Source organism: Lissotriton vulgaris, chromosome 6, assembly GCF_964263255.1.
Source record: "Lissotriton vulgaris chromosome 6, aLisVul1.2, whole genome shotgun sequence".
Lineage (NCBI taxonomy): Eukaryota > Metazoa > Chordata > Amphibia > Caudata > Salamandridae > Lissotriton > Lissotriton vulgaris.
Window position 1 is genome coordinate 1,234,094,852 of NC_141694.1, and position 27,870 is coordinate 1,234,122,721.

The following is a 27,870-nucleotide window of genomic DNA, read 5'->3' on the forward strand; positions in this document are numbered from 1 at the left end:
CTGTATCCACCGCAGCAACAGTGGATGACACTCCTACTAACTTGCTGCAGATTCTAGAAACAACCTCCCACTTCACCTACGGACCTCAACCTCTCTGCTGGAATTCAGAAAAGGACTCAAGCCCTGACTGAGCCCCGGCAACAATGCTCCTAGCGCCTGTATACCTTCAGGGATGAATAGCCGCACTTTACAAATCCAGATTGATTGATTGATTGATTGATTGAACGGAAGGCACTACATTCAGGTTGAGTGGACCACTGAATTCTCCCTACTTCTCAGAGTGCCGCACAGGAGTGATAGCATGAACCTGAATTACTAGCTGCTGTTTCTGTGCCTTCTGTGATTGTCCTTAGCCACTGACTTGATTCGAACAACTTCTAACGCTATCCTGCACCAGCAAAAAACTCAGCCTGCCAGAGTGGACCACTATCAACAATACAGCTTAACACCTGTAAGACAAATGACCCAAATAGCCAGTCAGGATTTATGCAAATGAACCAAGCCTAGCTGCCAAGCCTTTGTGGGCACAGCATCGGTGGAGTCACAGTGGGCTAGTCAGGGGGCAGGTAATGCCCATTCCACATGCCAGATAAAAAAATATATATATTTCCCTGGGCTTGTAGGCATGCACAAGGTATTTGTGGACCAACTGAGTGGAAAGTATATCGAATTGAAACAAACAGTAATGGATAGCATGACCTTATTGGAAGCTTGGAAGATGGGGAGATAATTGGGTGGCAAAAAGCTGTATGCAAACCTGTAATGTGAAAGCTAATGACTGTTTGAGGCACTGGAAACTTTATTGAAGGGTTACTTCGGAGGGGTATTATGCAAGTTGGAAAGTATGTGTACTGGGACAAAAGTAAACAAGCATTGGAAATGCAATAGGTCTCGCACCATTAGAGTTAGTGCTTTTAGAATTGTTTATGGGTTTTTTTTGTAAATGTTTAGCATTTTTGTTTCCTGTAGCCAATGCTAAAGTATTACAAATAAAAAAAGCCATAAACATTTCTAAAAGCTCTAACTGAAATGGTCTGAGACCTATTGCACTGTGTGAGGGTGAGGGGTTGAGGGTGAGTGAGGGTGAGGGTGAGGGTGGGTGAGGGTGAGTGAGGGTGAGGGGTTGAGGGTGAGTGAGGGTGAGGGGTTGAGGGTGAGTGAGAGTGAGGGTGAGTGAGGGTGAGTGAGGGTGAGGGTGAGTGAGGGTGAGGGGTTGAGGTTGAGGGTGAGGTGTTGAGGGTGAGTGAGGGTGAGGGTGAGTGAGGTGTTGAGGGTGAGTGAGGGTGAGTTAGGGTGAGGGGTTGAGGGTGAGTGAGGGGGAGGGGGAGTAGTTGAGGCTGAGTGAGGGTGAGTGAGAGTGAGGGTGAGTGAGGGGTTGAGGGTGAAGGTTTGAGGGTGAGGGTGAGGGGTTGAGGGTGATTGAGGGTGAGGGGTTGAGGGAGGGTGAGTGTGGGTGAGGGTGAGTGAGGGTGAGGGTGAGTGAGGGTGAGGAGTTGAGGGTGAGTGAGGGTGAGGGTGAGTGAGTGTGAGGGGTTGAGGGTGAGTGAGGGTGAGTGAGGGTGAGGCTGAGGTGTTGAGGGTGAGTGAGGGTGAGTGAGGGTGAGTGAGAGGTTGAGGGTGAAGGGTTGAGGGTGTGAGGGTGAGGGGTTGAGGGTGAGTGAGGGTGAGGGGTTGAGGGTGAGTGAGGATGAGTGAGAGTGAGGGTGAGTGAGGGGTTGAGGGTGAGGGGTTGAGGGTGAGTGAGGGTGAGGGGTTGAGGGTGAGTGAGGGTGAGGGTGAGTGAGGGTGAGGGGTTGAGGGTGAGTGAGGGTGAGTGAGGGTGAGGGTGAGTGAGGGTGAGGGTGAGGGGTTGAGGGTGGTGAGGGTGAGGGTGAGTAAAGGATTAATTTGATTGCAAATGGTATTGACCATTAAAGAATTAAGATCTAAGGTGGAACAAATAATACTCAAATAAAAAAATAAAAAAATACCCTGTGCAAGCGTGCTACCAGTAGCAAATTATCAGTTGTTGTAGCCCTTTAGAATTAATGGAAACAGAAATGACATTAGAGTTAACATGACAAGAGCACAAGTAGAGATATTGAACTACGATTTACAATGCGAGAGTTGGAAAGTTCTTGCATAGTGCATCCAATTAATGAGGGCACATTCTGGGGGAGTGCGAGCGAAAGTTGTTGTTACATACTCTCCCTGCTTTAGTGACTCCGTTGGACAATAAAAGTAAATGCATTTCTGCGTGGTATCTCTGAAATCGATGTAGCGCAGACGTACTCTCCTTTCACGTTAAAGTTTGATTAGAGGCACGACAACATGGGGTAAATAAAAAACAACAGGCTTTTACCATCTCTCACATTTTAAATGACCAAATGTTGTTGTATAAAACGGCAAATGCTAGCAGTCAGCGATAACACGCCACCTCCAAAGCCACCACCACTGGGGGACCAGTTGGGCCAGGGGAGGCGGGGCAATAACTGATAGAAAGGGGTCATCCAAGTTCTGGCAGCCACGATCCAGCTGTGAGGGCGGGGAGGTAGTTTCAGGAGTACCAACTTCTGCCGAAGATCCCAACAGACACAGAGGGGTAGGAGAGCGGGCTGAGAAAGCAGATCTGGCCGGGTGAGTTGGAAAAGCCATGCTGGATCTCCACCCCCTCCATACACAGCAGAGGTCTACTTGCCAGTGGAAAGGCAGGGCACAAACAGGCAGCCGCAATGAGAGTGGTCACCTTTGTCCTGTAACCCTGGGGGCTCACACTGCCGCATAAATTTTGCTATTTCCCGATTCCCATCAACGCGACCCCACGCAACGAGAGCAAGACACTTTACCATTCACTTAAACAGACTGCACCCTTAGCAAAACACAAGTTTACGAGCCTCTCCCATGCAGGAGCAAAGCTAGATAACAGGTTTCTAAATGGATGCAACTGATAAGTGAAGAAGTAAGTACGGCAGTGTAGGAAATTTTCCATTGCGCGAACAGGGCGCCAGAGAGCTTTACAAAACAATCAGCGAACTCAAACCAATGCAATAACAAGAGAAACACCGAGCACGGCGTCAGTTTTGGAATTGCTGGGGGGTAGGGGGTAAGTGGTGATTTAAAAAAAATGCGACACGGCGGGCAGGGGAGGGGGCGGAGCGGGGAGAGGGAACAGACGGAGGGAAGGCCAGATAAGGGGAGGGGGGAGGAGAGTAGGAGGAGGAGAGTAGGGGAGGCACGGCCTAGCGGCCGTGCAATCAAGAAGTGAGGGGGGCGGGAGAGTAGGCAAGGCAGGCGGCTGGGGGGAGGGGGGAGGAGAAATGCGACGCGACATGGCAGGCAGGGGAGGGGGCGGAGCGGGGATGTGGGAGGAGTGCGGGAACAGACGGCGAGGGGAGGAGAGTAGGAGGAGGAGAGTAGGGGAGGCACGGCCTAGCGGCCGTGCAATCAAGAAGTGAGGGGGCGGGAGAGTAGGCAAGGCAGGCGGCTAGGGGCATGTGCACGCGCTTTTAAGCTCAATGCGCATGCGCATTGAGCTTAAAAGTCACGGGCACTGGAAGGAATCGCCACGATTCCTTGCAAGTTGGACAAAGAGTGGATAAGCCCCCATAGTCTCGCTTGCTCGATGCGCATGCGCATCGACAGGCGAGACCTAAAAATGGCAGTATGTATACTTATGAAGTATGGATACTGGGGCATCATGAAGTCTTAGCAAGAAAACACCCAAACCACTCTGCAAAGTGATATTTAACTCTTGCCACGTATAGACCAATGTCACTGGCCCTCCATAGTATAATGTTATTTCTGATGCAGTATATCTCCTCCAAAACAGAGCACTCAAGATCCATAGAAAAGGTGTCTTATATTCTATTACCTTTTCACGAATATAACCGGGCTAACATGAGCAACAACGTTTTGTCTGTCACCAAATACAACGGAAATTCCTTTCCAGGGTCATTCTCCAAGCCCCCTTTAGAGTGTTCTGTACATTGTACCAAGTTTTAACTAATATTTTTGTACTGCCATATTCAATATGTGTTCCAAATCATAAGTGCTCTTTAAGCCTTGCTTTAACAAATGCTATTGTCCTAAAGTGCTAAAACGGACCTATTTGCCACAAAATGACGCGTTATAATAATAATAATTCCACATTTGTAAAGTGCTAACTTATCACCCCTACGGGTATCCCGAAACTGGGGGCCGTCGGGCAGATTAAGTGAGTTATTGCCCAGAGTCACATGATGCTGAACTGAGTGGTCGCCAGGGATCGAACCGTGAGCCCCGCGCCCTGGAGTCAGCTGCTCTGGCAGCTGCACCACATCTCTCCTGTCAATAATACTCATTGTATTGGAGAACACCAAGTTCTCCTCTAAAAGGGGACTTTAAATGCTACCAAATATTGACCAATGTTACTCGCCTAATAAGTTATACAATATCTCCTTTGCAAGACATTTCTTAAGAACCCCTTGGAAAATGACTACTTATCACCCTGTCTAAGGGAAGGGGTGTGGTTCAATCCTCAAGTTTTTCACCAAATGTTTTGGCATAAAGTGCTTTAGAATACATAATGTGCCACTATTTTCTCAAAGTTCCTTGGTGTGATAACTTCTATGCATCCTTCTTAATTTTCGTTATGTCCTACAATGTTGCGAATAAGGTGAGAAATGTTGTGTGCTTTAAATTATCATGTACCGCTATGTTTCCTAACAGTTGCTTTTGGAAACAGATATGCATTAAAGGTGTGTGCATAAAAATGTACGTGTCATTAAATGTTACCAAAATCCTTTCAGCTGGGTAACTATCGCCCTATCCATGTCTTCTGCTCTTCTGAAATTAAGTTTAACCAATGTCACTAATATATTTACAGGTGCACCATATGACTCCAAACATACCTTTGGTATTACCAATTAAACCCCTATAAATCTCTCTTCAAGTCCTTCAAATAAACTATTTGCCTCTAAATCCTCCAATAAATATCTTAGTTCGAACTCCCAACTCCCTCTGTAAAGTGGTCTGTAAATCGTAGAGGCTTTGAGCAACATCACTGCATAGTGTGCTATAGACGAGCGTCGCCCACAAGACCCAGAGCTGAAGAGTAAAACGGTAATAAAGTTAATTTATTACCGTTTTATATTTCAACAACCCGTCCTGAACTAAGTGTCAGGCCTCGATGGGGCTAGCGCTGATGAGTGGCAGCAGCAGGGAGCTGTGCGCTTTAAAATGCGCATGTCTCTTGTGGCCGTCTTGGGCTGGCCAGCCAGACATGTGCATTTTAAAGGTCTCTAACCCAGCTGTCATGGACAGCTAGGTTAGAGAAAGAGCAGGTCTACAATGCTCGTAGGAGCGCTGTGAGAGGCTGCTCTATCCAATTCTGGAGCTGCTTTCATGCTGTGAAAGCAGCGCCAGGATTGAGTAGTGCAGTTTCCTGCATCAGGAGCTTCCATGAGGAGAGAAGACTCCCGAGGGAGGAGGATGTCGCGCTGCAAGGTAAAAGGTAAGTCAATTTTTTTGTTTGGGCCCCAACTGCCCCAATACCCTCTGTACAAGCCAGCTGCCGCTGGCTTTAGAATGGGTCATTTCGTATTACGGTTCCTAAAAATGTTTTTGAGGAACTTTTTTTTCCCCTATAATTTTTTTTAAAATGTTATGCTTTGGCAAATTAAATTAACCTTATTTTAAAAAAATATATGCACTCTGTGCAAATACGTTACCCCAAAAATCCTTTAGGAGAATGGTGATCCTTCCTGTTAACATGTTAATTTAGAATACAGATATGTGATCGCAGATTGCCTTGATAGTTTTTATTTTAGATGTGGCGTGTAAATAGCACGTTTTTTACTTCTATATCCAAGTGCAATTCAATGTAATATTAAGTTCTACCAATCTTTTTTCTAACATACAAAACCAGGTTCCAGTGCGGAAGTGCTGTTGCTCACTATTTTAAGTCATACACATATGTTGCTTGATGCCAACTAAAGGTTGGGGACCCCCCTTGCTCTATGGCATCCAGAACCTGCAGGTGGTCTCAAGAATGCACTCCTACTGCTGGACCCTCCTCTTTAGGGCCTAGCATGACCCTTGTGCTAAAAAATGGCAACTGTTTCAAGGGAGCTAACCGCTACTTTGCTGCCTTCCCCCCAACCAATTATGCCATATTTGCTGCTTGCAGGGGAAATCTGCAACAGCAACAAAAAAGCGATGGATGTAACCCTGGAATTAACCTCAGCCACTGGCGGCAATTGTTTGAGTCAATTCAATTCAATTCAAAAATACTTTATTCGGATTGCAAAAAATCCATAAAAGTCACACATTACATAAAAGTACATTTTAAAATAATTACGCAATTTCCATAAATAGTTAAAAACTGCAATTGTTTTTCAAGCATTAGTGTAAACAATCAAAATCAGTTATTAAAGTGCATTCCGATTTACTAAAGTGCTATTGCAAGGGAGACATTAAGGCACATAAGCATTTCAGGGAGATTCCATAGATTTCCGTGCAGAAAAGATGACTTTCAGAAATGAGCTTACACGAAAAATCAGTTCATCATTTTCTAATTTTAAAAGCATGAAATATGATTGAGTCAGGGAAACTGGTCTTTGTTTTTTAAAATATGGAACTAAAAACCACTTGATGTATTTCATAAAGAATTTGCAATGAAAAAAGAAGTGTAAGTCATTTTGTCTACTGTGTCCATCGCAAGGGCAGGGGCGTAACTCATTTCCAGAATTCATCGTGCTGTGGCCCATTGGAAAACAGAGTGAATATTTTATGATTCCAGCTCTCAGGCGATGTAGTAACGACCTTTCCCAGTTGGTCATAAGGAGTCTTAGATATAAAGGGATTTGTTGTGGAGATAAGTCGTTGTTTATGTTGTTCACATATGATTTGACAGTTTGTTTTTGCAATTCTATCTCCAACCTCTTTTCCCTGAAGAGGGCATAGAGTTCAATTTGTATATCCTTTTGTCCGTGCTCTTGATCTGGGAAGGATCGTGAAAAAGATGGATTTTGCCAATACTGTCACATTCCAGGCCATCATTTTTCGCTCACTATGCCTCACTATGCCTCTTGAGTCAAGAGACCAGCCCCATGCAAATTATTCTTGGTACTGCTCCAAGAGGAACGGTCTACACAGTATTAACATCCCAACATCGTTTTAAAGTGTGTTACCGTTTCATAGCAGCTAAAGTTCTATATGTGGGAGGGCTAACTTTCAGATACTCTGTATGTAATTGTGACGTATACATGTTTCTTTATTTGAAGCTGCTGCGGTGACTGGTTGCGAGTGCTGCAAAACCAGCAACCCTGGCCCTCTTTAGGGTGGTACGCCCAATGCAGCTAAACCTGGCGCTGACCTCAGGGGCGGTGTGTTAGAAAATAACATATTCTTTTAAAAGCAGTGCGGCAGAGTTCATTGTGTGTGGAGCAGTTTTCAGGCAATAGTAAAAATTTCAAGATAACTCTGGTGATTAATGCTCCTGTTGGAGAGAGATCGGAGTTTTGTCTAGTGGCAGTTTTGACTCATCGTAAAGTAGTGCAGAGGATTAATGTGCCTGCTGCAAAGAACATGTAGCATGCAGATGTCAGAACTGAGTGTGAGTGAACTATAAGTAGTGCTATAAAAACATTAAATGTATGTCAGGGAGGGTAATGGAGAGATAAGGGGCACTGGTGGAGTGTGGTAATGAGAGAATCTGTGGAGAAGGAGGTCATTGGGGGGGGGGGGTGCCAAAAAAGATTGCCCTGCCAGGCACCACCAGCGCCCACTATCACATTTTTTTGAAGCAGGCTTTTCTGCTACAAACCTATTTTGGTTTCCTACATTATTCAGGGCAGCTTGGGGATGATCACTTCAGTTGTTCACTGTGCAGCCTGATACTGAGAATGCTAAGTTCTGAGCGCAGACGTGTTATCGCAAGGATTTCAGCGCTGGCGACAGTCTGCGCGGGCTAAAGTGACTCATCAGCTACTCCCAGTCTCACTGGCCACTCTGGGTGCCAAGGCTCTTTGTAGTCTCTGATGTTAAAAGTCCCAACTCAATTAAAGGCTGTATGAGCAGCCATGCATGTCATCAAAATGACTCACTAACCCCCAGCATCCGCATTAAGAGCCTCATCAGTCTCCCTTGTACTTCAAGAGAAAGATCAATACAGTGTCAGCAAAAGAATATTGATTTGATTCTGGAGACTAAAAGTACATGCTTTTGAGATACTGCTTTGTTCCAGGTATTTGTATTCACCAGAGGTGGGGGAACTAGCTCACTTCCTATTGGTCCAAGTCTGATATTCTGTTAGCTGGACTCATCAACCTTTACTTTATGTCACCTGAAAGACATGATATCTTGGAAAATGCCCCTTTGCTAGTCTCGCAAGTCTCCGCATGAGAATTGGTAAATGATGGTCATTCTTAAAGTATAGAAACACAGTATCTATGAGACCAGCTAATAATCGCCACCCATTTCCCCAGGTTTGATGCTAAATGCCTTTAACACAAAAACAGAGAGGAGGGTAGGCCACTGCACGTCCCCCAGAGCATTTGCAAAAACACAAAAATAAGTACGCCAGTGCAAAAAACGAAAAGAGGAAGACAGAAGATATGTTGTTTCGTAATATTATAGAAATAATCAGAATTCCAGAGTTTGGATGTCACAGGACTTCTGCTGTTGACATTGATCCTAAATGCATCTTCTTAGCCAGCGGAGTCTTGAGGCTACAGCCTTACTTGACCGTATCAAGGTCCTGGTCATAATTAGTTCTCACTGTCTAGTTACAGTTAGGTCTGAGATTCCATAGGAAATGCATTTATTTTTTCTTTAATATCTTTAGAGCCAAATCTACACAAAACTTTCACCAAAAAAAGTTCATCAACTTTAGCTCCTTCCGGGAAAGTTTTGCGTTGATCCAATATGCGGGCGCCAGGAGAAAGGCGGATCTCAAAAGTGCAATTTCCCATATTAGTTCCCATAGGACAGTTTGCTCCACGATACAGAAAAAGCAGCTGAACTGGTATAAAGTTGTAGGACAGAATACTGGAGACAAAAATATTGTGAGGCCCAAAGATCAAGTGTTAAATATAGATTAACAAAATATCATATTGGGAAGCATGGATTTATAATTCTTAAGTCCACATCTACATATCTTGAAGATATATAAATTGTCAAGGTTCATATAACTGGAGTTAACAATTATAAACCTATGCTTCCCTATCTAAACGTACCTTCACAATATTTTGTTTCTTGATATTTTTGCCACAAGATTGTTTTTAATGCTCAGAAAAAGCTAGGTACATCTGGACAGTTGGTCCCGCTAGAGTCCAGCAGTACATGAAAAATGTGAAAACATAGGGTCTTCTGATTGACCCCGGGAGAATTTTCTCCCATCAGCCATTTTGTACAGCAGTATTGGTCTCAATACAATAGTACCAAGTGATCTGTTTGGCTAGCCAACGACTCTGAACAAAATATTGCAGCCGCCATTTTAGGACTGGAGTACTCGGTCCCAAAGTTCTGGAGAAAAACATCGAAAAAGCCCAAGGGGGAAGGGTGGGCACACCCTGAACCCCAGTGCCACCTGGGGAGTCGCAACGGACCAACACCCCTTCAGTCAAATAAAAAAACATTAGGGGGTGTGGTGCCTGTACTGGGTAACAAAATTACATTTAAAAAAATGCAAGGCTCTGGTCATAGACCAGAAACTGCAGTTAACTGCAACTGTGCAGGTTGTAGGTTGTGCTCAGTAAGTTTTGTCCACCTGCTATGGGTCGGCCGCAGGGCCAACTTACATCTGTATGGTGCTGAAGAATGTGCACAGCTGAGTGTCTGTTGACTGCGGGAGGAGGGGCTGGATGAAGTGCCTGGCCCTTCTGACCAACTCCCCTATTCGCTCAGGGCCTTCGGTCTTTCAGAGCAGGTAGATAGCTTTCTGTAAGGGTTGGGTGACCGGCCTGGTTGGAGGCGAGACCATGTGGCCAACCTCCTGCTATACTCAGGAAAATCATGGGCGCAGCTGGGGTTGGCCACCACAGGAGAGGGGCCAGGCTAGATGCCAAGCCCTACATCCAACACCCTGTTGAGAACAGCCTTCGGCTATGCACAACTGAGCTTTTGTAACAACTGGAGGGGGTTAAGAAGCTGCTAGAAAGGGAGCTCACCAGCCACAGCGAGGTGCACCACAGGGGCGTTGGCAACAGGTTTGCAAAGGGGGTTGCGAATATCCTCAAGTCTGAATATGATTTTAAAAAGACAGAAATTCACTAAAATAAACAAAGGTAAAGTAACTTTATAGTTAGGTGTTGAAACTAGATTCAAATTTAAAAACCCCCAAAAAACGCTGCAATTCACGAGTTATAATTTACTGAGTGAGCTATAACTTGCACCCCCATAAAGCATTTTTATGACCTCAAATATTATTTCACTCATTACATGTTAAATTCTATAATTGATGACATCACTGGTGGCATTGTCCACTCATTGGAATAGCACCCCAAAGGGTTTGCGTACTTGGAGCAGTTCAGCAAGTCACAACTGTGGCCAATTTTCTATCACCAATCCGGTGATAATGCACATACATTTTCACCACATGCTGAACATTTAGCATATCTGTTAAGTCATCCACATTTGAATGATGTTGCCCTCTATTTACTGGTGTCCACCCACTTTATAAACAAAGTGCCTCCATACTATTTAATATGGTAACCCACTTTTTAATCCTCGAACTCCCTCTCAAAAATTAGTTTGCGCACCATTCACCTTAGCTTGATCACCCTCTTAAAGACTTCAAATTACCTGCAATGTTAAGTCAATAGGTTGACAGGTTTGCATTTACCACTAATAAGACTCCTTTTGCTAGGCCCTATTGAACAACCATTCATAGTTTGCTAATATACACTACACCCTTTCCTGAGATGAGCACAATAGCACACACCCTTAGAGTCCTGCTTACTACTCCAATGTGAGTTAAGCTACCTATAAGTGGATCTCCTCCTCTAGATTCTACATTATTCACCAATCTCCAATGCCTCAAAATCTTCAGCAAAGTTCTGGAAATAAACACCCACATCTTATAAACTTCCTCTTCACATATAATTTGTCTACAGCCTGTTTTATAACTATTTAACACAGACACAGGCCAGTACATCAACTGGGGGATAATCTGTTGTCAACAAAAGCTTTGGCATTTCTCATAGATTTTTTGCAAAAGGAGTTGGCTTTGCCACAATCTACTTTGAGTTCAGGTAAGGATGCCCCCAAGGGATTCTTTTCAATGTCTGAGCTTTCTGTAATTTCAAAACTTGATTTATCTTAAGGCCTAAGTAGGGGCTTATTCACAACCAATGTCAATGTAGATTAGTAAATTGAATAGCAAATCAAATGGACAAATGGACAAAGTTCAACAGAAATATATAATTCAACATGGGTTTATCCTTAATGAGGTCTAAATTTATGTAAAAAACTGTATTCTGAAAAGGGTAAAAATAAACAACATGAGAGCAAAAGTGACTGAAATGGACACTTTTTCATATAGATCTTTTAACATGACACACTTCTACCCTAACCCTTTTAAGGAATTAATTGACAGGTAAGGCTTCATTGACATTGGAATGAACAATTCCTGACAGTTTGTTGACAAAGAAAATGGGTCAAAATGTCAACGTTTCGGTCTTTGGTGTGAAGACATCTATAAGGCAAACACAAGGCGGAAGGAGGGCTGAAACTTTTCGGACAATCACCCCAGTCACAGATCTGGGTTGAATCCATCATCGTTCTTTAGCTCAATTCGCCACCCCAGTTCAGACACAGCAATATGCAAATCAGTCTTGACCCTGTGCCTCATGGGAATTTTCTAGACCGAACTGCCAAGCCATGTCTTCCCTGGACCGGAAACAAGCATCCTGCGACCAGTTTTGGGCTAATAGCCCTCACCAGCCAGGCTAGCTTGAATCCAGTGGCAAAGTGAGCAAGGCACCCATGTCTGGGCGTACCCTGTCAACAAAGGGTGAACAAAGCAAACAACAAGGAGATGATGGGCGGAGCGCTTAAACTTTTCAGACACTCACCCCCAGTCACAAATCTGGACTGAATCCATCCTCGTTCTTTAGCTCACTTCGCCACCCCAGTTCAGACACAGCTATATGCAAATAAGTCTTGACCCTGTGCCTCATGGGAACAGTCCAGACATCTATAAGACCATCCTCAGGACGTAAATTCTTGTGTGTATTGAAGACCGTGAATAATATGGTAATAATATCGATCTGATAAGCTAGGACACCTATGAAGATGCCGGTGACTCATGACTAATGCGAGAGTTACCTAATCTACAGAAAATCCATTTCAAACGAAATTAATTACTCGAACTAAGATAAACGGCACTAAGAAACGAGCCTTTGTCCCTAGATGGTGACTACCATTTTACCTCTAATCTCTGGAGCACCATTGAATTTTGGTTGCTGATATGTACGGTTCTGGAACATATAACTTTGTTCCATATTATTCAGGGTGTTCAATACACACAAGAATGTACGTCCTGAGGATGGTCTTATAGATGTCTTCACACCAAAGACCGACACTTCGACATTTTTACCCATTTTCTTTGTCAACAACCTGTCCAGAATTGATCATTGTAATGTCAATGATGCCTTACTTGTCAATTAATTCATGAAATGGGCTAGGGTAGAAGTGTGTCATGTTAAAAGATCTATATGAAAAAGTGTCCATCTCAGTCACTTTTGCTCTCATGTGATTTGTTATTTGTACCCTTTTCAGAATTCAGTTTTTTACATAAATTTAAACCTGATTAAGTGTACACACGTGTTGAATTTTATATTTCTGTTGAATTTTGATCATATTTGCTGTATAATTTACTAATTTAATTTGACATTGGTTGTGAATAAGCCACTACTTAGGTCTTAAGATAATTCAAGTTTTGCAATTACAGAAAGCTCAGACATTGGAAAGTATCCCTTGAGGGCATCCTTTCCTAAACTTGTACATTACCCAAGCTTTCAAGGGTCTATTGGGTTGCCCATTTCGTGTTTGGCAATCTACTTTGAAACATACGTCTGCAACTCACATCAGACATGCCTTTATCTTGTTTAAGATGGAGTACTACTTGGACCCCAAACATTACTGATTTGTAATACGCATCCATTTGAATAAAACAATATAAACATACAATTAATCTAAAAGGTCAGAATTTACATACATTTTATGGAGTTATGCCAATTATGAAGTCAATCCCTTAATCAACGCCTGATGACATGAGCTAATTCTGCAATTCAATATTGTAGGAGGCCCATTAACCCACCCACTGGTACCCACCTATTGAGGTGTGATCGGAGTCCACGCGATCCACCCACTCTGGCAGTGGAAATATTTCTGCCCACAGGAGTGCTGTGAAAAAGGTTTGTGGGTAGAAAACTGTGCTTTGCTCTGTAATTGTTGCCAGTTGGATGGAAATACCATCATCAGAGTGATGGTGTTTACAATGACAATGTCCTTGCAGTGTATGCTGTCAGCAAATTAATGTCTCTTAAACTCAAATATTTTATCAGTGCCTGGCGCTCTAAGGAATCACACTACATACACTGTTATAAGTTTGCGTCCCTTTCAATTATTATCATGTACGACCAGCACTAAGATGCAGTGTCCATCAACAAATCCCTTTTACAGTCATCTGATAATTACCATCCACTTGGGCATGTTGCCTTGAAATACATTTATCAATCAATCAATCATTTAATTTGTAAAGTGCGCTACTCACCCGCGAGGGTTTCAAGGCGCTGGGGGGGTGCTGCTGCTACTGGTCGAAGAGCCAGGTCTTGAGTTGTCTCCTGAAGGTCAGCAGGTCTTCGGTTTGTCGTAGGTAGAGGGGGAGGGTGTTCCAGATCTTGGCGGCGCGGTGGGAGAAAGAACTGCCTCCAGAAGTGGTTCTACGGATGCGCGGGATCGTGGCCAGGGCGTGGTCAGCAGAGCGGAGTTTCCTGTTGGGTACGTAGAAGGAGAGTGGACTGTTGAGATAGGCTGCTCCTGTCTTGTGGAGTGCCTTGTGTGCGTGGATCAGGAGCTTGAAGGAGATTCTCCTGTCGACGGGGAGCCAGTGCAGGTTCCTTAGGTGGGGGGTGATGTGGTCGCGGCGCGGGACGTCGAGGATCAGGCATGCAGAGGCGTTCTGGATTCTTTGCAGTCTGTTTGTGAGCTTGGACGGGGCTCCGGCGTAGAGGGCGTTCCCGTAGTCGAGTCTGCTGCTGACTAGGGCCTGGGTGACTGTTTTTCTTGTGTTTGTCGGGATCCATCTGTAGATCTTGCGGAACATGCGGAGGGTGTTGAAGCAGGTGGAGGAGACAGCATTGACTTGTTTGGTCATGGTGAGTTTCGAGTCGAGAATGACTCCCAGGTTGCATGTGTGGTCGGTGGGGTCCACCATGAGTCGTCCCATGCTGAGGGGTTGGACCAGAGGATGAGGATCTCCGTTTTGTCTGAGTTCAGCTTAAGTCGGCTTTCCTTCATCCAGTCGGCGACTGCCTTCATTCCCTGGTGGAGGTTGGATTTGGTGGTGAGAGGGTCCTTGGTGAGGGAGAGGATCAGCTGAGTGTCGTCGGCGTAGGAGATTATGTTGAGGTCGTGCTGTCGGGCGATGCGTGCTAGTGGTGCCATGTAGACACACACGAAGCCCATTGTTACTACAACTTGTTGTCCCATGATAGGATTGTTGGCTACAGAAAACTCAGTGTAATTGGAAGTGAGATTGTGACTTGGGAGTTACACTTATGACATTGGGACAGCTGTATCAATATTGGATTTTGTGATTCCATAATAGCAAATTTTACCAATTAGCTATTATGGAATCGCAAAATGCAATGTATATAGGTTTCGCAATAATAATTGCAATTCCTGCATATTCCTTATTTGCGAGTCGCAAATTGCGAGTCGCAAATAAGGAATGGCTTCCCATTCATTCCTATGGGCCTAGAGGCCCATAGGAATGAATGGGAATTGCATGCACAATTTGCGATTACCCAATAGGTACTCGCAAATTACGCATGCAATTTCAAGGGTGCCAAATGGACACCCTATTGCACCCCTGGAATATGCATGTGTGCACATGTGACACACATACATGCTCTAAGGGCATGTATGTGCGCCACACAACACCTTGAAAATTCAAAAAAGTGATTTTTTTTAATGGAATTCGCATATTACCACCAACTTGAAGTTGGTGGTAATTTGCGATTCCTTAAAGGCAGGTCGCAAAATTTTTGGCTTCCTGCATTTCATTTAAGGAATTGCAAATTGCGATTCCTTAAATGTATTCGCAGAATAGGGAATCGCAATGTTTGCGATTCCCTATTTTGCAAATGCCTTTTGGGAAGATACATCCTAAAAGGCTTTTTCCTGTTCACAAACTGGCCAATTCTGCAAATCGGCCCGTTTGCGAACGGGAAAAACGCTTGATACGTCTGGCCCATTGTCTGGTAAATTAAGGGCTGACAGTCCATTTAAGTATGCAATGGGCCTGCAATTTTGGTTAAAGCTTGGTTTGAGGCAACAACGCTTTTCAGTGACATTTAGGGATTCTGACTTGTAAAATTTAGGAATTGAGATGCTTGGTGATTTTGGTCAGCAGCTTTGCTAGAGTTTACTGGGATTTGAAAGAGTTGTCACAGTTCCCTAGGATCTAATTAACACTTTACAGCGGAGATTGGGAGTTCTCCTACGTAAATATTCTCAAAAGCTCTAGACTAAAGTTTTATTTTTAAGTACATGGAGTAGTACCATTGCCCAGCAATGCTGTGTCATGACCAGTTGGGATTATTGCAGGTATAGCCCAGTTACGCCAATTTTGGAGTATTTGTTTACTAAACATTGACATGCAGTCAGTAATCCCACCATATAATGTGCTGGTCCTCTGGGTTTATGTTTTTTTGGCCTATTCTGTCATCTTATACCAGTTCTATAAATAGGTAGGTGAGTCTTCTATACATGTAGTAACTTAATGGAACAGCAAGGAAATGTTTTTCACTTGTGTGGTATGAACCCCTGTTTAGCCTTGAGATCAACCTCATACCAGATACCCACTCTCCACTTCATGGGTTCAGGCCCCACTAACACGTTCCTAGCTCGAGGTTGTTTGGTACGGAGGATGAGGCCCACTGGAGGTGCATGAGAAAGCCTGGTTAGAATAGCGAGGGAAGATCAATAAATGGCACCTTTCTTAACAAAGGAGTCTGCACCACCTCCCCATGTCTAGAATGAACACCCTATTCCAAGCTTGGGTTACTGCAGATTGTGTTTCAATGCAGTGCAGGCGTTTCCGCTATGGCGGAAGAGTGTATCTCCCACCCCCTTCCCCCCGCCCCTCCCCCTACTTTCCTGCCTCAAAACGGCAGTAAAGTAAAATAAAGCAATAATAAACACTTTTTATTATTGTTTTATTTTTCCTTTCCTGCCGATTCTTTTGAGACGGGCCATGGGGGAATTACGGGCTGCAAGAGGAGTCGTGGCCACTGTTGTCAGTGTGCATGACAGTTTGGCTCACTGTCTCACGAAGGCCATGAGCACTGAAGCGATCTCCAACCCGAGCAGTGTTGCCGGGTTGGAAACAGCAGGCACAGGCTCCCAGTCTAACCGAGAGCACAAATTCACCGTGCTCCGGCCAATCCTAACGCTGCTTTCCTGCTGCAACAGCAACATGAGAGCAGAATCGTGATTGGCCGCAGTGGAGTCTGGGAGCCTGTGCCTGCGGAGGAGAGAAGCGACGCAGCCTTCTGCAGATTAGTTTTTTATTTTGTTGTCCCTAACACATTCCACCCCCCTGCCCCGCCCTGACACTCTTCGTCAACACCAGCCGCTACTGTTTAAATGGCCTTTCAGAGAGCATGCTCAGGTTTTTTTGGGGGATAATCAATTTTATTAAAAGTTTTATCACAACATACAAATTCATTGGTTGCCGTTCATTATTACCAGGAAAATCATGACTTTACACACAGTTGACAGAGAAAAAAAAGGCCGTTCCATCAGGGCAAAGCCCGGCAGTCCATACGGTAGAGACAGTTGTACACAGAGGAAAACACATATAGGCAGACCATCAAGGTGGAAGCATATTGAACCATTTGCCCCACACTTTACTAAATAGGTCGCAGCAATCCCGGGCTTTGAATAGGGCCTCCTCCTGGATCCCGCACCAATCCACCCCTCTCCTCCAGCCCTTTACAGAGGGTGCCTTGTCCTGGGACCAGTGCGCCGCTATATCTCTTGGCAACCGCCACGGATGTCCCTAGCAGGCACTTGTCCGCCCTAGAGCCATCAAGACCATCAAACACCCCCAGCAGCATGCGCTGCGGATCATGGGGAGGCACCTCCCACCCCAGAGCTTGCGTGAGCTCTCGCTCTCCCCCCCCCCCCCCCGCCCCAAAAAAGGACGCCAGCACTGGACAACACCATACCATGTGATAAAAATCGGCAGGGGCAGAAGCACAGCGCCCGCACGCCGGGGAGGATTTCAGCTAGGCCTGAAATAGACGTGTCGGGTGAGATATGCTGCATGGAGGTGCATGCTCAGGACTTTAATGTTTGAACGATCTCTAAATGCGGGCTCACATGTATAAGCAATCTGCCCTGGACATGGATCGATGTAATGTTGTTTCTTTGAACAGTTTTTCTTCATCAAATTGCAAGGTGTCTCAAAAAGCCTCTACCAAATATAATCCTAAAACCCTGCATGAAAATTCCAAATGACTGAAAAAGTTCGATAGTTTTCTCTCCTTTCTTTGTTCTAAGAGATCCCCTCCTGAACTTCCATCCTCTGCCTGCATTCGCTCACTGAGTATATTTTGTGTAAATTGCATGCCTTTCTGGTTTCATCTCTGTTATTGTACTTCTGTAACCGGCTCAGACTTCATTCCATGGACAACAACCTAATAACCAACAGTAACCAATAACCGCTGGATTAACCACTAACCCTGGGTTCCAGAATAGCGTGCTGCTCGCCGCAAAGTGCTTAACGCCTCTTAAAATGCTTCAACGCGCCTCATCATAGGAAGTAAGCACTATAGAAATCCAATTGCAAAGACCTGGGCAGTTCTAGATACGACGCAGTTTTCGTTTTTTCAAAACATTCCAGAAAAGCCCACACGGTGGTGCTACTCCCACACATTTGTAATGTATACATTTCGCATTTGCTTGCAGGTGAGCACGGTATTTTTCTTATTATCCCAACCTGATATTTGCGCTTCTTTTCTGGTGCCTCGGGGTGGGTGAGTCAGATTATTACTTGAGCCAAGAGATAATTGTGCCCGTTGTATTTTTCAAGGCAGTAAGTAGAAGGCTCCGTAGAAAGTGAATTTTAAAAGTCCGTAGGGCTTCGAAATAATTAGTCCTCGAGTCTCTGGTAACGTAAAATATTCACGCGGAAGGGGCCAGCCAGTGCTTTAAATCGCGCGGTACTGTCAGTTACTTGGTACCTGCACTCACGTTTTTTTTGTGTTTTTTTTTTAGTGGTAGAGTACGTACACATCTCAGCTATGGTGTTATACTTTCAATTGGAGAAGGCCGGGCTTCTCAGAAATAAGCATGTACTCTGGAATAGGGTACCTACCGGCCCTTCTCGTGCGCCATTATTTCAAGCGCTGGCGGCCAGCCATCTATAGCGTCACTTAATCGCTTGCCCGTAATGTTTTCTTTTGTTTGGCGAAAGGCGTAACTAAGAATAAAAGCAAGGCCGATTCTGTTCTGGGAACAAGCCAGTGTTGGATTTCTAAAACACTGCGCTCGTGTTACCTCATGCACTTATTGACTATCCATGCGTTAAACCCAGGGCAGGACGGGGGGATGAAAAGCAGCCGTGACACAAATGCTCAAACCAGCCCTGTTCAGTTCCAGTCTCTCTTCCCTCTTGTTTTTTACTCTCGTTCTCTGATCGCTTTCCCTCTATCTTCCTCTTTTCTCCCTACCTCCTTCTTTTTTTTCTCTCTCTCTTGAAGCCTCCCCTGTGACTGCTCCAATTAAGCTTGGAGAACTGGGGAAAGTGACAAATGCACCAGAAGGGGCCCTGGGCTTTCAAAACTGGCCTCCAAGGGGAGAATGTAAGAATGTATTTCAGGAAAAATACACAAGTGGGCAAGCAGATAATCAGTAGGGAGTGCCAATCCAGAGGTAAGCAAATTAAAGGTTGGTTTCTAAGCGCCATAATACAAACCTAGCCCTCTGCATGGTATGCAAAATGTCATGTAAAAATGTGCCAAAGGCTTAGAAATTCAAAAAATATATTTCTTTATCGGGAAAATGTTTCACTACACAACACTAGAATTAATTGTTGCATTCAATGACAATTATCAGAAGCTTCAGGGACATATATACTAACACTCTGCCCCAGGTCTGTGTCACAAAAAGTGAGGCAAAGTGGCGTAAAATGTTTATTTGTAATTTACTTTGCTGCCATCCAAAGTTGCCCTAAAGTAACACAAAGCAGCGCTTTGCGCTGCTTTGCTTTATTTTGGTTCGTTTATTATGCAAAGCCCTATCTGCTGACAGTAGTAGTATGTTTTGCACCAAATAAATGACATCTCTTTGAGGCAGGTGCTAAAAATGGGAAATATTTTTATTTCTCTTAACTTTTTCTGATTTTGCATGTGTGTTGCACTGTATGGCACACATCCAAAGTAGGAAAGGTTTTGAAGGATATCTAGGCATATTATGTTGTACTGGAATGGTACTCTTCCAGTACAAAACTTATGCTAGACATGACACAAACACCTTTGCACTATTGTGCCTAAATGTGTGTGGCGCTAGACAGTCTGCTTGTGCACCAGTGCTAGGGAAAGAGCAGGAAAGCTCCATATCTTAACAGATATGGACCAGTCCTGCTCTCTCCCTCTAACGCAATGCAGCACGGTACAGCAACTTTGGTTGCCGTGCTGAGTTGCATGAGTTTTTAGTAAATCTACCCCATAGTTTCTAGATACAAGTAAGGTATCATATGAATGGTACTAAGGTTTTAATGCAAAAACAATTGATGGACAGAATTCAGAACAATGTCATACATTCACCCCAGTACAGAGATCTGGGACTAAATCCATGTCTTTTTTTGCTCATCATGCCATTTCAGTTTGAACCCAGCCGTATGCAAATCAGTCTTGACCCTGTGCCCAAAGGGAACAGTCCAGCCCGAACTGCCAGGCCAGGTGCTCCCTGCAGGGGCATAACACAGGCATCCGCAGCCCCTGCGGTGCGGGGGGCCTCTAGCTCAAAGGTGCCCCCTCTGCACTGCACTCTGGCCGAAGAGCTCCTGATTGAGCCGGGAGGGGGCCCCTCTAACTACCGTGCAGGGAGGCCCCCTCACCTTTCGTTATGCCAGTGGCTCCCTGGACTGGAAACAAGCATCCTAGCACCGGTGTCATAGCTTGACTCCACTGGCATGGAGAGCAGGGGACCCATGTCTGGGCATACCCGTCCCACTCGGGTGACAAATGCAAAAGCAACAATTGATGGACAAGATGCAGAACAATGTCATACATTCACCCCAGTACAGAGATCTGGGCCTAAATCCATTGTGTTTTTTGCTCACCATGCCATTCCAGTTTGAACCCAGCCATATGCAAATCAGTCTTGATCCTGTGCCCAGTGGGAACAGTCCAGCCCGAACTGCCAGGCCAGGTCCTCCCTGGCCTGGAAACAAACATCATAGGACTGGTTTCGGGGTTTCACCCCTCACCAGCCAGGATAGCTCGACTCCAGTGGCATGGAGAGCAAGGGACCCACGTCTGGGCAAACCCATCCCACTTGGGGTGACAAATTCAAAAACAATTGATGGACAGAATGCAGAACAATGTCATACATTCACCCCAGTACAGAGATCTGGGACTAAATCCATGTTTTTTTTGCTCACCATGCCATTTCAGTTTGAACCCAGCCGTATGCAAATCAGTCATGACCCTGTGACAAATGGGAACAGTACAGCCCGAACTGCCAGGCCAGGTCCTCCCTAGACTGGAAACAAGCATCCTAGGACCGGTTTCAGGGTTTCACCTCTCATCAGCCAGGATAGCTTGACTCCAGTGGCATGTAGAGCACAGGACCCACGTCTGGGCATACCTGTCCCACTAGGGGTGACAAATGCAAAAACAACACTTGATGGACAGAATGCAGAACAATGTCATACATTCACCGGTGTACAGAGATCTGGGCCTAAATAAATCGTCATTTTGCTCACCATGCCATTCCAGTTTGATAATATGGCATATGAAGCAACATTTGAGGTTTTTGCACAACACATCCTAAAGTGAGTTTGTTTAGGTTGTCACAAATGTGATTATAAAAGAAAAGGAAGCACAATGAAATAAGGTAACAACATTTTGTCGAGCAGGTAAACTGACCCCAGGTATCCTGGTTTCACGTTGCACAATTTAGGCACTATATGAAGGGGCAGAGGGTTAGTGATTGACAAAAGGGGGTGTTTGGAAGAAGCCATATGTAAATGTAAATATAGTGCTTTTATATAGCGCACAAATCACCCCCGAAGGGGTCTCAAGGCGCTGTGCAGATACCGCTGTGGAATCCTTCCTGGCCTTTCCCTGTGAAGTGCCCACCTGGCCTTTCCCTGTGAAGTGCCCACTTAATGTCTTCAAACTAGCGATGTCAGGTTTGGAAGAGGATGTACTTACCCTTTTCAATAGATCTTTAGAAATGGGGCAGGTCCCCACTTTGTTCAAAGAAGCTAGATTGATACCGTTGCTTAAGAAACCAGGGGCCGACGTTAAAAATAAAAAAAAACTATAGGCCCATCTCTTAACTACCATGCTTGGCTAAAATGATGGAGCAGCATGTTTTGACACACCTTTCAAAACATCTGGAGACCAATGCTCTGTTAGAGCGAAATCAGGCAGGCTTTCGGAAACACCACAGCACGGAGCTGGTGATGATATCCATCTTGGATGAATTAAGATGTAGAGCCGACAAAAAGATCCCCGGGGCCCTGGTGCTTTTAGATCTCTCAGCTGCGTTTGACCAGGTGAATCACAACCTACTGTTGAAACGCCTGAGAGATCTGGGCATCGGGGGGACCGCACTGGGCTGGTTAACTTCATTCCTGCAGGGAAGATCGCAGAGGGTCCAGTTGTCAGATTTGATCTCTACATCAGCGGCAATACCTGTGGGGTACCGCAGGGATCCGCCCTCTCACCGCTCCTTTTTAACATATATTTACAGCCTCTGATTGCCTCACTAAACCAGATGGAGTGTCAGATCTATAACTATGCCGACGACACACAGATTATCATTCAAATTGAGGATTCACCTGGTGCCCAAGCTAGGGTGCATAACATCCTAAAGTTCATGATTAACTGGATGTCCTCTAACTCCTTAAAGATCAATCCAGAGAAGACCGAAGTGTTGCCCATTACCATCTCGGGCAACCCTTGGAACGACCTTCTCTGGCCTCAGGAGTTAGGCAAGGCCCCGATACCAGCGAGGGTGGTGAAAAGCTTGGGTATCCACATTGATGGTAATCTATCTATGAAAGATCAAGTGTCGTCGGTGGTAGGCACATGCGTTGGCCTCCTAAGGCAACTCTGGAAAATCTCTTCAATGCTGTCTTTTTCTACCCTAAGGATGGTGGTGTCTGCAATGATTCTAGGGCGCTTGGATTATGGGAATGCCCTTTATGTTGGGCTTACCCAGCAATTACTTTCGAGACTGCAAATAGTGATGAACGATGCAGCTAGACTGATCTTTGGAAAAGCTAGAGGCACGCATGCCTCTCCTCTTCTATACCAATTACATTGGCTTTCCATCAGGCAGAGGATTCTATTCAAAGGTCTGTGCATCGCACACAAGGCGGTCTTTGGTAATGCCCCGAGCTACATTAAAGCCAGACTGGTGCAGTATATTCCCAGAAGAACCCTGCGCTCGTCTGAGGACACCCTTTTGGTAAGCCCGCGTTATCGTCTGACCACTCTTGGTGGACGTGCCTTTTCAACTACCCTGCCGGCAGCCTGGAATAAGTTACCACCAGGTCTACGGAAGGAATCAAATCTACTGCCGTTTAGGCGAATGTTGAAAACTGTGCTTTTCCGAGAAGCCTGGGGTTCGATATAATTTGGTTGCCTGCTTTCTGAGACGATCTGTTTCCCAAGTACAAGCGCTTAGAGACCAATCGGTGATAATGCGCGTTACAAATGTAATAAATAAATAAATACACTCCTGGGCACCCCCAAGGTGAAGCCAGGCATCCTAGCGCTGTTGGGGCCGCTGTGGAGATTAAGCAAGCGATTGCCCAGAGTTGCAGAGTGGGACCCATGATTAGAATAGGCAGCGAGGCGAGAATTATCAGGTCCGGGGAAATTGTGCCCAAGACCCGCCGAGGCGGGAATTAAACCCTGGTCCGGGCCAGACCTCTGCATCAGGGTCTGCCGCTCCAACCATTGAGCCACACTTCTCCACGTATGACTTGCTTGATTTTTCAAGAATACATCTTTCAGAGTGAGAGCTCAGTTTCTGATTCTGGCCTTCAGTGTCTCTCCCACCTCTAGAAAAGTTACTTTAGCCATGTCCAAAAGGCTGACATTTTGATGCAGGATCAGTTGATAATGTATTAACTCCTCCCCTAATCCGTGATTGATGTCACAATAATCCTAGTTTAAATTGCACCTAAAACTCCACTTACCAACTTTCAATGACGTGGTGAGTTACTTAGAGTCTATCAATGTGTGATGGTGATATTTTTTATTATTATTTTTAATGTATGCAGTGAAATGCTAAACTCTCTCTTATAAAATGGAAAGACGAGAGCACTGTGGGCTTTTTAAAATACCCCTCACACACTAAAAAAATCCTTTAGTGTCATGCTTTATCATAGGGTTCTTCCCGTACCTCTATGGGGCGGGGCGTGCTACGACCTACGAACTACGCGGGAGCACTAGTTGTTGTGACAAAGGCTATGTGATGGTGCAGTGTAAGTAGTATCAGTGAAGTGTAGGGACCTAACTAGTGAGTGTGATAAAAAAGGAAAAATTCAAAATTCCCTGGCTAGTAGAAAAAATACATTTTATTCACTTCTCTGGCTGGGAACATTAAGAAGGGAGTTTTGTGGTAGAGCAATTAGCTTGCTACCCGGTCAACATGTTTCGTAAGCAGTCCCCTACTGCCTACTCATCAGGAACTTCTAATGGTCCCTACTGCGAAATGCTCGGTTTGTAAAGTGGTAAGCCTACTGTCCTACAAACTGGCAGCAAAAATCGGATGCTAGTTTGGGCTACAGGGCATGAGTGTGGTAGGGCGACCCATTTTTTTTGTTAAATAGACTTACCTTGCTGAGTTGCAGCGTGCCATCCTCCTCCCTTGCATGTCTTCACAGGAAGCACTGACGCAGGGAACTGCACTACCCTATCCTAGTGCTACTTTCACAGCATGAAATCAGACCTAAGATTGGATAGAGTGGGCTCTCCCAGCACTCCTAAGAGCACTGGAGGCCTGAGCATTCTCTAACCCAGCTGTCTAAAACAGCTGGATTAGAGAACTTTAAAATGTGCATGTCCGGCTGCCCAGCCCAAGACGGCCAGCCAAAGAGACATTTGCATTTTGAAGCACATAACTCTCTGCTGGTGCCACTCAGCAGCGTTGGCCCGCCCCGTCCTGACTCTTAGTTCAGGACAGGTAGTTGAAAAATAAAACAGTAATACATTTCTTGCCATTTTATTTTTCTGCTGTGGAGTTTGTGGGGCGATGCTCTTCCGCACAAATGGAGGAGTCGCACCTGGCGGAACCAAACAACTGAGTCCAAGTGAGGAATCTAGGGGAAACAATGGACGCCAATCTTTAAATCATAATCCAGTTAGGTTTGTCCAATATATTTAAATGCCATAGTTTGTCACATCTTTCCTTCCCACTGGCTATATGGATAGCTCTGCCCCATTGTTTGAAATGCTTCACTCCCACATTTTCCGAAAGTGTTACCCCCCATGCCCCTGAAGGTCTGGTCTAGTTGCGCCCCTGCACCACACACACACCAATCAACGGAGAGAGACTTTCATTCGCAAGGAGAATTTGACAATGCTTTGAACTTTATAATTGCGAAAACTATTGTAAAAGTACAAGTAAATCCCCATTGCATTACGGATGCCGTCTGGCCATGTACCTTTCCAAGTATAAGACCCCTGGCTTAAATGCAAGTGTGATCACTAGAGCTCAAGGACACTGAATTGGCAGGTACTGGATGGTCCCTTACAGAAGGCAATATTGGTGTAGCACAGTCCGGTTTCCAGTGGCAGCTGGCGTGCACTGAGGGTGGAGGGCACAACAAAACAAATAATAAAATAAACGTACCTTTCTTTCTTTCCCATGCGATGTCCTTCTCCCTCCAGCTACTTATTTAACCCCTGGAAGCTACACTACCCAATCCTAGCGCTGCTTTTACAGCATGAAAACAGTGCCATGATTGGATCGCTCAGCACTCCTAAAAGCACTGGAGGCCTGCTCTTTCCCTAATCCAGCTTTTAGAGAACTTTAAAATGCAGATGTCTGGCCGGCCGAAGATGGCCGGCCAAAGAGACATACACATTTTACCGTGCATATCTCTCTGCTGCTGCCACTCAGCAGCACTGGCACTGCCCTGTCCTGGCACTTAGTTCAGGATGTGTTGCTGGAAAATAAAACAGTAATAGATAAACTTTATTACTGTTTTATTTTCCCGCTCTGGGGCTTGTGGGGCTACGCTCCTCCGCTCAAGTGGATGAGCCGCTCCTGTAGGTGTCACCCTATGTTGCGACTATGTGGACACTTGCCCTCAAATAAACATTGTTCCTTAGGGGTGGATTTCAGTGAGCCCATGCTTTGAGGAAAGTTCTTCAAAATACCTTTTCAGTATTGCAGATAATTGTGTGCAGACTAAAAATGACTGGAACATGTTTCCACAGTACTTGTTAAATGCCTGAGACTGCCCTGCAATGAAAGCAGTAACAATATAGCCCAGGGTTTAGTTACAAACATATACACCTTTCCAAGCTTCTTATACACTATTTTTCCAGAAATTCATTTGTAAGGTATCTCCAAGTGGTCCCCGTCATATGCAAGTGGCTCATTAATCGTATGTGCACTCCTTCTTCAGGACCTGCTATTTAATGCACATTATTGCATTCAATCAGCTACTTATATTTAGAAATGAAAAATCTATAAGTATTAAGAATGAGGAAGTGTAGGCCAGGCAATATGTTCACCTCTCTCAGAGGGCTCCTCCGGATGCCTGAAATTTGAGTCATTGGAGTTATTATGAATCCTTTTCTGTGGAGTGGCCACTTGGTATCTTGAAGGTGGCAAAGAAATGATTTCTTAAATTGCTATAGTTTTTGGGCGATGAAGAGAGAATATAAGTGTAACCCTTGGGGTGTATAAATGCCTGTCCATAGATTTCAGTGTTGTTGCAAAGGTGCTGCAGCTTTAAAATGAAGGCCAACCTCTGCTTTCCATTGGAATGGGGTGTGCTCATAAATAAACTTGTGTTATTTTGATAACCATGCATCAGGTAAGCATGCAAGTGGGTGGTTGATGGGTCACTTGCATACCGTATTTGGGTGGCACTGTGGCAGGCGGATCCACAGAATGCCTCATCTTCATTCTCCAAACAGCATTGGGGCTCTGTGTTGCTGCCTTCCACTACACCTGACATAGTCCTCTAGCAACTCTGCTATGGTCACTGGTAGGTGATGTAATCAATGGATATATCGCATCTATAGCACGTGGTAAGAGACGCATTCTGGACTTCAACCCAGAGTTCGAGGCACCCTTGGAACACTGAAGCACATGGCCAGAGTGAGCAGCCAGCCTATAGTGTTTACATAAAGGTTTGTGTGAGGTGGAACCATTGAAATCCCTAGTTCAGTGTGTGGACATGATCAGCATCTGCCTGGGCTGGATGGAGTTCTGACAGTGCGAGTGCTTCTCTGACAGAGTGGATCAGTGGATTGCAGATCAGATTATTAATGGTGATTCATGTACTTGAGCTGCCTTCATGCTACTTTGTGTCGTTATTGAATGCATATTTGAATGTATTAATGACTGACTGGGACGTGTGACTGACTAAAGTTGTGGTAAATGCGTTCATCAGAAAGACACAATTCGCCTGATGAACTGGAGTGGCATTTCTGACATCTGCTGTATCAAGATAGGACACAGAGTGACATAGGAGTGGACATTTCTTTTTTGCCAGCACGTAGGGTGAACTTCTGTAAATCCCACAGTTTGTGTTTTAGGTTTGGCGTTAGCCAAGCTCTTTTGATTTTCCTAAAATGATAGGTATAATTGTACCTACTTCTTAAGGGCTTTCAGCCAGCCCTCTCCATCCAATGGTCTTTTATTGTTTTATTGGTCTGCCCCAGGCGGCACTATTTTGTTGGCGGTGGTCTCTCTGCACTGGTGGCCCCTGGTGGCAGGCTTTATCATTTATTTGGGGACAGTGTTGTCAGTGTCCCAGTGGGTCCCAGGGCCGTCAATCTTGTAGCATGCGTAAGCGCTACCAATGATGGCCCTGGGCATCGTTTTTGGCCAGTCGCGCTGAAAATGCACCAGTGACACGCGCCACCGCTATGCGCTCTCGTTGGGAGTGAAATCGAGTCTGGGGAGTCTGAAAAGACTGCCCAGGCCGGCGCCGGACGGCAGGCCGCGGCACGCTTGAGTTGCGGCAGGAGTTGTTGCAGCCATGAGGCAGCCCGGAACCGAATTGCTGCAAAAGAACATCGCAAAGTAAGTGTGCGTGACAGTGCCCCTGAAGTGGGTATAATTTAATGGCTGTTTCGTTGGCTATGGTATTGGTTTTGTAAATTAGCAGTTGGGGCGCGGTCATAATCACCTGCCTGCCTGTACCCTATAACAGAAGTTCACACAGGTCAGCAGCATCACTTAGCAGAGCAG

General features: G+C 45.1%; 1 protein-coding gene across 3 annotated transcripts in view; it reads left to right on the forward strand.

Annotated features, from left to right (window-relative positions):
* The window catches only part of FYN (FYN proto-oncogene, Src family tyrosine kinase), a 493,823-nt gene that overhangs the window by 436,444 nt on the left and 29,509 nt on the right, over positions 1 to 27,870 (forward strand). The gene's annotated exons all lie outside the window — the stretch shown is intronic.